This window comes from Gordionus sp. m RMFG-2023, chromosome 2 (assembly GCF_954871325.1).
Source record: "Gordionus sp. m RMFG-2023 chromosome 2, tfGorSpeb1-WG-v2, whole genome shotgun sequence".
In the NCBI taxonomy this organism is placed as follows: domain Eukaryota; kingdom Metazoa; phylum Nematomorpha; class Gordioida; order Chordodea; family Parachordodidae; genus Gordionus; species Gordionus sp. m RMFG-2023.
Window position 1 is genome coordinate 53,645,947 of NC_088776.1, and position 10,515 is coordinate 53,656,461.

Consider the following 10,515-nt stretch of genomic DNA (forward strand, 5'->3'; position numbering starts at 1 on the left):
GAAAACGTTAGATATTACATCGAATATAATATTCAGCTGAGATGATGGATTTAAAAAGATATATCTTCCCTCTACTGCAGAGACTTTTAAGCAATTCATGATTAAACCTCAAAATATTATTTTAGCATTTTATTTTAGTTAAAATAGAAAGAATTATAATTATAAAATTTTTATTATATAATATTTAGTTGCAGGAGAAGCTGGTGCTGCAGCAGGTAAAAAATATTTGGTTTTTAAAAATATTTTATAGATTTTAATTGAGAATTTATATATTAAGAGTGGAGTAGATAAAATTTTTCAATGGGGGGTCACTCCATTTTATCAGGTTTTCTGGCAAGGTCCCTCCTATAAAAAATTATTATTTATTTTTCAGTGATCTTTATATACTCTCCATTTAAGTTCTCTAAACAAGCTATAATTCTATAATATGACAATGTTTTATCCTTTATTAATATCTGACTTTAACGTATAATATCCAGTATAAGGGAAAAAAATATTGATAACAAAAATTTGACAAAATTAAAAATTACTAAGCATTTATTCTGTAAATTTTATCAATGTTTAGAGCTTAATTGTATATTTTTTAATAAATTTCCAATAAAAATAAATCTAATATTAATTTGGTGAAAGATATTCATAATAAAAATATTTCTTCGAGGAGTCATAATATTTAGAATGTAAATTCCAATTTATCTAACCAAAATATTCAGCTTTTAAAAGACGCCTTTTAACCTGAATTTATATTATGGAGAACTGAAAATTAATTTTTTTTAAATGTACAATTTTTTATAAATTCCTAAAATCAATAATATATCTTAGCCTAGATCTGACGCTTCATATATTTTTCAGGGGAAATTCAGTTTTTAATCTTATCTTGTTTATATCTGAACGATTATTATATTTTCTGTAAAATTCAATTTATATCTTATTAAAAAAAGATTCTTAATAATTAATAATTTTTCTGAGCATAAAGTATTTTACTATATTGAAGGATATTATCCTTTTTTTCTGAAAATTTCAACTTTATTTATAAACCACCATTAAATAGGAGCCAATAGAATTTTGAATAGAAGTAATAAGATAATTAAATTTCTTCTACCAAATTCCTGGTCCATAATCAGGCCTGTATTAGCTGATCAGTTAAACGAAAATCCTGTTATCTTATATATCAGTATAACCTAGGTATTAAATTAAATAAAAATCTAGTCTTAAAATATTTTTCTACACAAAATCTGGGCCAAGAGTCAGGAGTTTTTAAAAGTAAATTATTTTACATTCTAAAGTTTTTAAGGAGATTAAATATAACGAGTTTAATTTTTATTTTATTTAATTTTTAAAATTCTATATCCGTTTTAAAACTAAAAATGTAATGCTTATATAGCATGTTACAAACAAAAAATCAATTTACGTATTAATATAATAATTTATATAATAAAATCAGTTTTGACAATTTATAAAAAAAAATCAATTTATATAAACACAAAAAAAACAATTTAAAGTTTAGTATTAATCGGTCATATCAACATTCCACCCTTAAAAAACGATCTCCATACAGGTTTTTTCTTGCATGTGAATCTTATCGTGCAGGCAACGTTTCTTGATAGTTATATTGTCATCATTGGTATATTTCATTAACTTTTGCTATTGAAAGTTTATTTAAAAGAAAAATATTTTATTATATATTTATATACATATATGCATATTTTCATTGATCTTATCATTCGCTCACACTGACCATTGGACTGTTGGTGGTGAGGCGCGGTGAAAATGTGTTTAATTCCATGATCACTGCAAAATTTCTTGAACAAGTTACTTGTAAAATTAGTACCATTATTACTGATTATCTTATTGTGTATACCAAATAAGCTGATTATTTTTAACAATTCTTTGATTGTTGACTCAGTAGTTATATCTCTCATTCTTCTAATGATAGGAAACTTGCTAAATGCGTCAAGAAATACCATGAAATTGCTACCTTCAAATTGTGCAAAGTCAATGTGCACGCGTTCGAACACTTTTACAGCTGTTTCCAATAGATTTTGTACAATATGAGGATTGTCCGCATATTTATTTACACGTATCACAGTTTCTGACCTCCTGATCTATTTCATGTTAATTTTACTTTTAATTAGCATTGTGAGAACCTAGAAATAAACATATGATTAAAAAAAATAATACCAGTACAGATACAGCACAATCACTTATCAATAATACTAGTTCTTTATATCCAACTTTATATTCCATTCCATATTTAAATCCATTAAAATGGTAAGAAGTTAAAAAAATATGGCGGAAAAATTTCACCTTACATTTTTTAAAATTTCGTTTCAAATATTATCTATTAAAAATTATTTTTTTAAACTGTCATAATCAGAACTTGACATTTTAGATCGGAATTTGTGATAAAATTTTATGAAGATATTGAGATTAATTGATAATTCAATAAAATATGATTATTTTTATGCATATTATATTTTAAATTTTATGCCAAAATAATAATTACCAAATTTATCTTTACGTATAAATATTTGTAATTATTAATCTACTAACAAAAAATAACACGATTTCTTTAGATTATTGAAAAAATTTACGTGGATATTTATCGCTCAAACTTCTTTATTAATACCTAATTTCCCATTCTTCTAAATACATTTATTTACTCCCTTTCCTACTTCATTAGAGTTTAAAATAATTGTCATTCTTTTAATAATAATCTTTTCAATATTTTAAATCAACTTTTTTTAATAAAATTTTATACCTTTTATTAATACTATTTTATATTATATTGTATTTGAAAAGGTATATTTATAGATCTTATACTTGTAAAAATTACGAAACTATTTAATATTTTTGGAAAATAATTAGTAATTGTTATTAAATATTTTATAGGTAATTATTAGTATTGAATTTTTTTTTAAATGACCAACCCTTTTTCAAAATTTAAAAAAATAAATAAGAATAGATATTATATAAATTTAAATAATTTTATAATTTATTTTTCTAAAACAAGGGATAGGAGAAGCTGTTCCAGGTAAGAATATTTATTAAAAAAATTATATTATATCTTAATGAAATTTCGTAAATTTAAAATGGATCATAAGAACTATATTGGATCATAACGGGTTTTTATAGATCTTAAAAAATTATAGGTAATTTAATTTAAAACAATAAAAAATAGCCAGTATAAATTTATAAAATTTATTGTTTTTCTTTTATATGAATGAGGCAAATAATGATAAAATTTATGAAAATAAGCAAATTTTAAGGTAGTTAAACATTATTAAATTTTTTCAAATGTTGATATATTTTTAATAAATTTTGAATAAAAATAAATCTAAAATTTATTTATTTAAATATTCTTAATCAAAAATGTTTTTAGAAGAGTTGTAATATTTAGAATGCAATTTTGTCCCTTTTTCATCTAAGTATTTATCGAGATCATTAAAGAATAAATTTTTTTAAAATATTTTAAGTTTTATTTCTAAATTATCATTTAGAATTTAGAATAGAAATTGGGAATAAGATAATAATTTTTTTCTACTAGATGTACTGTTGTTAAAAGGCTCGATTTGAGTCGATTTTTAAAAACGGCTAACTTAATATTATATCTAGAAAATTATTACACATGTCTAAATATTTTGCTAACAGGTGGCATGATCCATTAGCAAAATCTCAAGGTCTTAAACAATATTTTTCTAGCCATATTGAGTGAATCGATTTTTAAAATCGGCTCAAATCTAGCTGTTTAACAACATCAATCAAAAGACTGCCTCTTTATAGACCTGCATATCTGGATGAGATTTAAACATAAATTATATTATTTTAAATATCCAAATTGCCTAGGAATAAAATTAAATAATTAACACAGATTAGGCTTGAAAATATTAGTTTTTGCAAAACATAGGCAAGGAAAGAATGTCGGGTTTTTTGAAAATAATTAATGATATTACATTCATTTACTGCTCATATCTTATATATTCCCCCCCCCCCCCCACATACCAAGTCCAACTTAGTAAGACCTGAATATTGTCATTATAATTAAAAGATATTTTAATAAGCTTTCATTAGATCACTATATTGAATTTTTAGGTTATAAAAAATATCCAAAATTCCTTATCCCCCATGACATGGATTATTACACTTCGAGTGATAATTCACATTCCAGTCAAAAAATATTTCCATTTTTGAAAACCATTTGAATTTTTAAATTATAATACCACCCCTTTAAGTCCAAATTTTATCTAATAAGATCAAGGCTGAATATTATACTGCAGTCATAATACATTTTAATTTATTTTTTACACATATTGAATTTTTATGTTACCATGATCTAGATCTTTTCAATTATTATGTTGGTTAAAATATATGTCAAAAGATATTTCAATTATCTCTTATTAGATGCTAATATCAACTTTGCCTCCCCCTCCCAAAGATTTATACCTACTCAAGGATTTTGTCCAAACTCAAACGGAGAAGAAATCCCGGTTTTTGGGGAAATTTCTGAATCTAAAACGAACTTGAAACCCATTTATAAAATTCCAAAACCCCGAACCGGGGAATTTTTTTGACGCGATCAACCGGGTTCAGTGAATACTGTTTTAAAATCATATTAAGATATTTGTAAAATTGTAAATTTTAATATTAATAATTTAATGAGATTTTGTAATATTTACAATTTATTTAAATATAAATGATATAAATCAAATATTACAGATATTATTTATGATAGATTAGGATTAAACCTATATGCATGCTCATTTTATCTGATGATAATAGGTCGGATGTTATTGAACAAGATAATTTAGAGAATGAACAACTTAAAGAAAGACAGGAGAAAATACTTAAAAGAGGGCCAATGATTGCAGAGAAAAGTATTGAAACGAAAATTATAGAATTTGGCAATTATAAAGGACTGGATTAGATAGAAAAATGAGTTTGCTAAACTGCAGCATCTAAAATTATATATTTTATCCAAATTCTTATTTGCTATTGCACCCCTAGTAAATTTATCCTTATTTTAATATAAATATATATATAGGTTAGCGTTGAATGATCTTTTTCACATTTTAAATTCATTCCATCACTGCCTAGATTGAGGATGAGTGAGCAACTCTTGGAAGATATTATGCTAATACGTCTAAATAAAATTTTTTAAATTTATTTATATATGACTATGCTTTGTTAAATATATTTTGCCTATAAATAAAATAAAAATTTTATATTTTATTCTAAATTTATGACTAGTTTATTTAATTATGATTTAAATATAAAAATTTTTTTTATCAATTCCAAAATCCGGGTTAAACCCAGAGACAAACTACCCGAACCAAACCTACTAAATTTTTTTTTACCTTGAACAGAACCGAATAAAATTCCTCTAAATTTTAGCCTTGTTTGGATCCCTGGACGTGCATTGATGATCAACATTGTGGTCAAAGGATATTTTAACTATTCTTTATTTCATAGTATCAAATTATATTAACCCCCCCTCCCTCACACCCTCCTCTTGGCAAAGGTAATATTTCATACAAAAGATATTTCAAATAATATTTATTTGATGGTATTCCCACCTCCCCTCCAGGCTTTGATTTGTCCTTTAAGAAAGAAAGGTTTGCCTTCAATTGGAGAGATTTTTTGATTAGCTATAATTGATTGATTCTTTATATGGGCTTTCATAAGGTCATGAAAATGTAACTTACAAAATATGTAAATAAAAAAATAAATAATAAATAAATTTCTTAAGAAAACCTGAGTATCAATTAAAAACAAACAAGCCTGTTTTGATCTCATTAAAAAATATGACATATATAAAATAGAAGAAGAATAAATAATAGAAGGAAAGAAAAAAATTATTTATGATCAAACGTATAATATCATTATCGTTTTTACGTTATTTGAGATTTTTAAAATGTAATGAATTTTTAGAATGATTTTTATAATCTACAAATCTTTATATTAAGTCGCAGGAGGAGTTGCTCAATGTAATAAATATTTTATTTATATATCAAATTAATATTAAAATTATAAAAACTTGTATAATAAAAAAAATGAAATAACATTTTCAAAAGCATTTAACAATTTTAATTAAAAATGGTGTACGAATATATAAAGATTTATGAGAAAAAATATGGGAAAATGTGAAATTATATCCAACTTCAGTCAATATGTACTCTTTGAAGTCATAAATCTTAAGTAGATTTCCTGAAAAGAGCTTATTGCATTATTTATTGAATTTGTCGAACATTGTTACAAAGTCCTGATTTTTGGTATAGTGTTTACGAAGAAATTTATGATTTTATTATAGCATCGGGCTCTTTTAACTATCGACGAGATAAAGGTTAAGTGTTTTATATAGGCGAATCGGGTACTCAGCTGAGATGGATCTGAAAAGAATGATCATCGCTGAACTGTTAAAGCGACCTTTAAGAAATTCATGATTATTAAAAATATTATTAGTTTTTTATTTTATTTCAGATCTTTAAAATAGAATGTATTTTTAATAGAACTTTATCATTTTAAATTTGCAGTGGAAGCTGCTGCAGGTAAATGATATTTGTTTTATTAAAATATTTTATATTAATTAAAAATATTATATATAAAACAAATAGAAGAAATGAAAGAATGAAAGAAAAAGAGTAAGGAAGGATAAGAATATAAAAAAAACTGATAGTTTTTGTTTAATATTTAAGAGTAAGAAGGTCAGTATGAATTAAATTCTTTGGTGAATATAATGATGGAATGAAAAATAATATATTTTGGAACATTTCTTAAATAGTTTGATAGAATTTCATTTCGAATATATTACACAAATTTCAATCAAGCAGCAATTTATTATTTTTGACCTTCTTATAAACATCTTTCACACACCCTTGAAATCGGTCTACCCCTCCATCCTGCCGCATTAAAGGATTGGAGAATTCATATCGTTTGTAATGTTTCTGCCTCTATATACTGACCATGTATAACCAGGTTGAGAAAAATGAAGGCTACCTTTGCAGCTCAAATTCTAGAAAGGAAGGATACTATCCAAGTCACTGTACAATCATTATTACCTTTAAAAGAAGCCAACATCAGACACACCCTTGAACCTCTAGGTCTTTACTTGACGATAAGAAACCTGATATGACAATAATCTCAAGAAAAATTAGCTCTTAATTACCCAAGAACAAAAGGATGAACAAATATTTATCCATAAAAAATTTAACTTTGGGTAATACTTCATAGAAAATTTATAAACTTTTCCCACATTTCATATTTCAAAATTATATACCTTAGTTAAACTTATATATAATTATAGAGTTGAAAAAAGGATTAGCTAATAAAATATAATCATATTTTATTTAAAATATATCGCAATCTTTTAAATAAATTAAACCATAATTCTAATCAGCTATCTCAGGCTTTCCTTAGCCACTCCATTATATTGAATATAAATGAAAATCTTTTAAGTGGATATATTCTATTGTAAAAAAAATATAATTCCATTTTATAAAAATAACTCCATTACCAAAAGAAATAGAATCAAAATTCCATATAGAATAAAATGATTGCATCATTGATAATGTAATTAAAATATTTAGAAATAAAATTAGATACTTTATCAGAAGCGGTAATGAAAAGGAATGTAGATTGCCTTGATCTGTGCCTCTAATAGAAATATAACTCATATAATCGTTTATTTATTATATATTTTTTTATCATAAACATCTTTCAATTAATCTTTTTCTTTTACTATTTATGGAAAACTTCTTTCGTTATTTATTGCTTTTGTAAACTTTTTAAAAGTATAAATGTATTTCAGTTGTAAGATTTTAGTAGGATGTTAACCATGTGAAAATATTTTTATTAAATATATGTTAACATAATTTTTTATTAATTTATTTAGAAATGATGGAATTGAGTAATATTATTTTTATATAATAAAAAAAGATAAGTTTAAATTTAATACTATATATCTTTGCTTATTAAAAAATTTAATAAAGTGATCAAATAAAATATTTTCTTACTCACTTATTTATGAGTAAAAATAATGACATATTATTTTATTTTTGTTATTCTGTTAAAAATTATTCGGATAAATTTGATCAAAATCTTTTAGTTAATAACCAAATAAATATTTGAAAAATGAACATTATATTATATTTGGATATAATTTTAAAGCAAGGTAACGTTAATAGAGCTTTAAAATATTTTTAAAATTTGTATTTTAACCAAATAAAAAATTCAGGAGAAGACCATTATTATAAATTTTTTGGAAATTGTTTGAAATCGATAGTACCAATTTAATTTGTTTATACCATAAGGGGAAATATATTCTTTTAAAGAACTCTGTTTTTTGACAAGATAAAAATTAAGAGTAATACATAAGACACAAAACTTTGCAGAGTAGTTTGATATTTAAGGGCTAATAAATTATAAAGATTAGTAAATATTATGATTGGCGGATTTTTTGATTATATATAATATTAGATGTTAACTGTTATGGATATATCTCATAAAAAATATATGTTTACTGCAACTATGAAATTCAAGTAATTAAATGTATATATACACTTGCAATGATTAAACTGATTCGGAATTTTTACAGAAATTAAATGTTTCTAATAGATGAAGATTAAAAATTCCCTCAAATTATCTGACGTAAAAAAATATATAGAATATTAACAGAGTAAAATATTATAAGATGATATTTAATATGCAAAACTTCTACATTAACAACAATGTGTTAAATATTTTAATATATTATACAAGAGAATTTTGTTATTATTAGATCGTTACTAAAAAATCTATTTTTTTTAGAGTCAATTATTATACATATGAAAAGATTATAATATATTTGGAAACTGTCAAAGCAATTATCTATTCACCATAGATTTCTAATCGTCTGAAATTTACTAATTTGAATGGGTAATTCATATATATATATACAATTATATGTACTCATGCCTTATTAAAATGCATAAAAAAATGTGACTTCTTTTCCATTGAGCATGAAAACATTTGATAGTGGATTTTTAATGTTATGCGATTGATACACTATGAATAAAGTATATATCAAATCTGGATATAAAAAACTATTTAGCCCATAAATTTAGTGCAAAACGTCGTTAATATGATATTAAAATTATCGGGCTAAAAATAAAATAAATCTAAAAATTATAAATTTGAAAATATAAATTAACCAGTGGAAAAATCTTAAAAATTAATATTTTACAGAAGATAGCAAATTGATAATCCGTCCTAGTCTTAAATAATATTAATTGAAAAAAAATTACCGAGGTAAAATAATTAATTTTTAAATATCAAGTTTGGGGCATAAAAGTTTTCAAATTTGAACCTGATCTAAAATTCTGGTTCTAGGTCTCTGATAACTATGTAAAAATATATATATTATCAAATTTTAACCATAAATTATGTTCTAGTTGAAGAAGGTAATGAAATTAATATTATTTGATATTCAACTAAATGGAAATCATGGTTAAAAATTTGGAATTTTATTTTTATTTTGTATAATACTAGTATCAATATCTTACCTCCTTGTTAACATGACAATTATGATATTTTAGATATGATTCAAACCCGAATTTAATTATAGAATCATATTCATATTGTACCATATCTTATATTTGATATCATTAGAGCAGTCTGTATTTTGTTTAAAAATGTTTCTTTTTTCTTCTTTATTACTTCTATTAGCATTTAAAATATATCGTATTCAATTTATTTTTCACATTTAGCTATCGAATGTAAGTTATTTGATTAAGCCCATATGAAAGATATAAAAATATACCTTCATATTAAAATCGTACTTTTTTAAAAAAATATTTGCTTATATTTATATAAAGATTTCGCCCGTAAGCATAAATAGAGCATGTTATATTTTTTAAAATTATTCTAATATAAAAATTTAAATTTTCCTTTTTTTAGTATTCTTATGTAAGAAAATTTAACAATAATCCATAAGTTTACTATTATTCAATTTGGAAAAATAACGAATATTAATTTTTTTAATTAATTGAAATGAAATAATCATATACTAACTAATAATATAAATATAAAAGTGATAATTAATATAATGATTTTAATCAAATAAAATAATTAATATTATAACTACAAACTATTTATAATATTTGTAATATTAATTTAACAATATTAGAAAATTAAATTTTATTTTTTTTAAAATTTATTTTGTGATTTAATATATACACTTGTAAAAATTTTATGCCGTAAATTATTTCATAATTATATAGTATAGTGGAGGTAAATTCCAATATGTTTTTTAATATATCATTATATAAAAAAATATTAATATTTAATTTGAGATATTTTGATAATTGTTAGTTTCTAACTTTAATCAAAAATATTATAAAATTTTATATTAAATAATTTCTTTGTCTAAGCGATTTCCTTTCTTCCTTTCCTACTGCTTATAAAAGGGTTAAAAACCTTTAATATACCTGTAGTTTTTATTGAAAAATAGATCTATTTTAATATGTTCATCCTTGTTTATTTTTA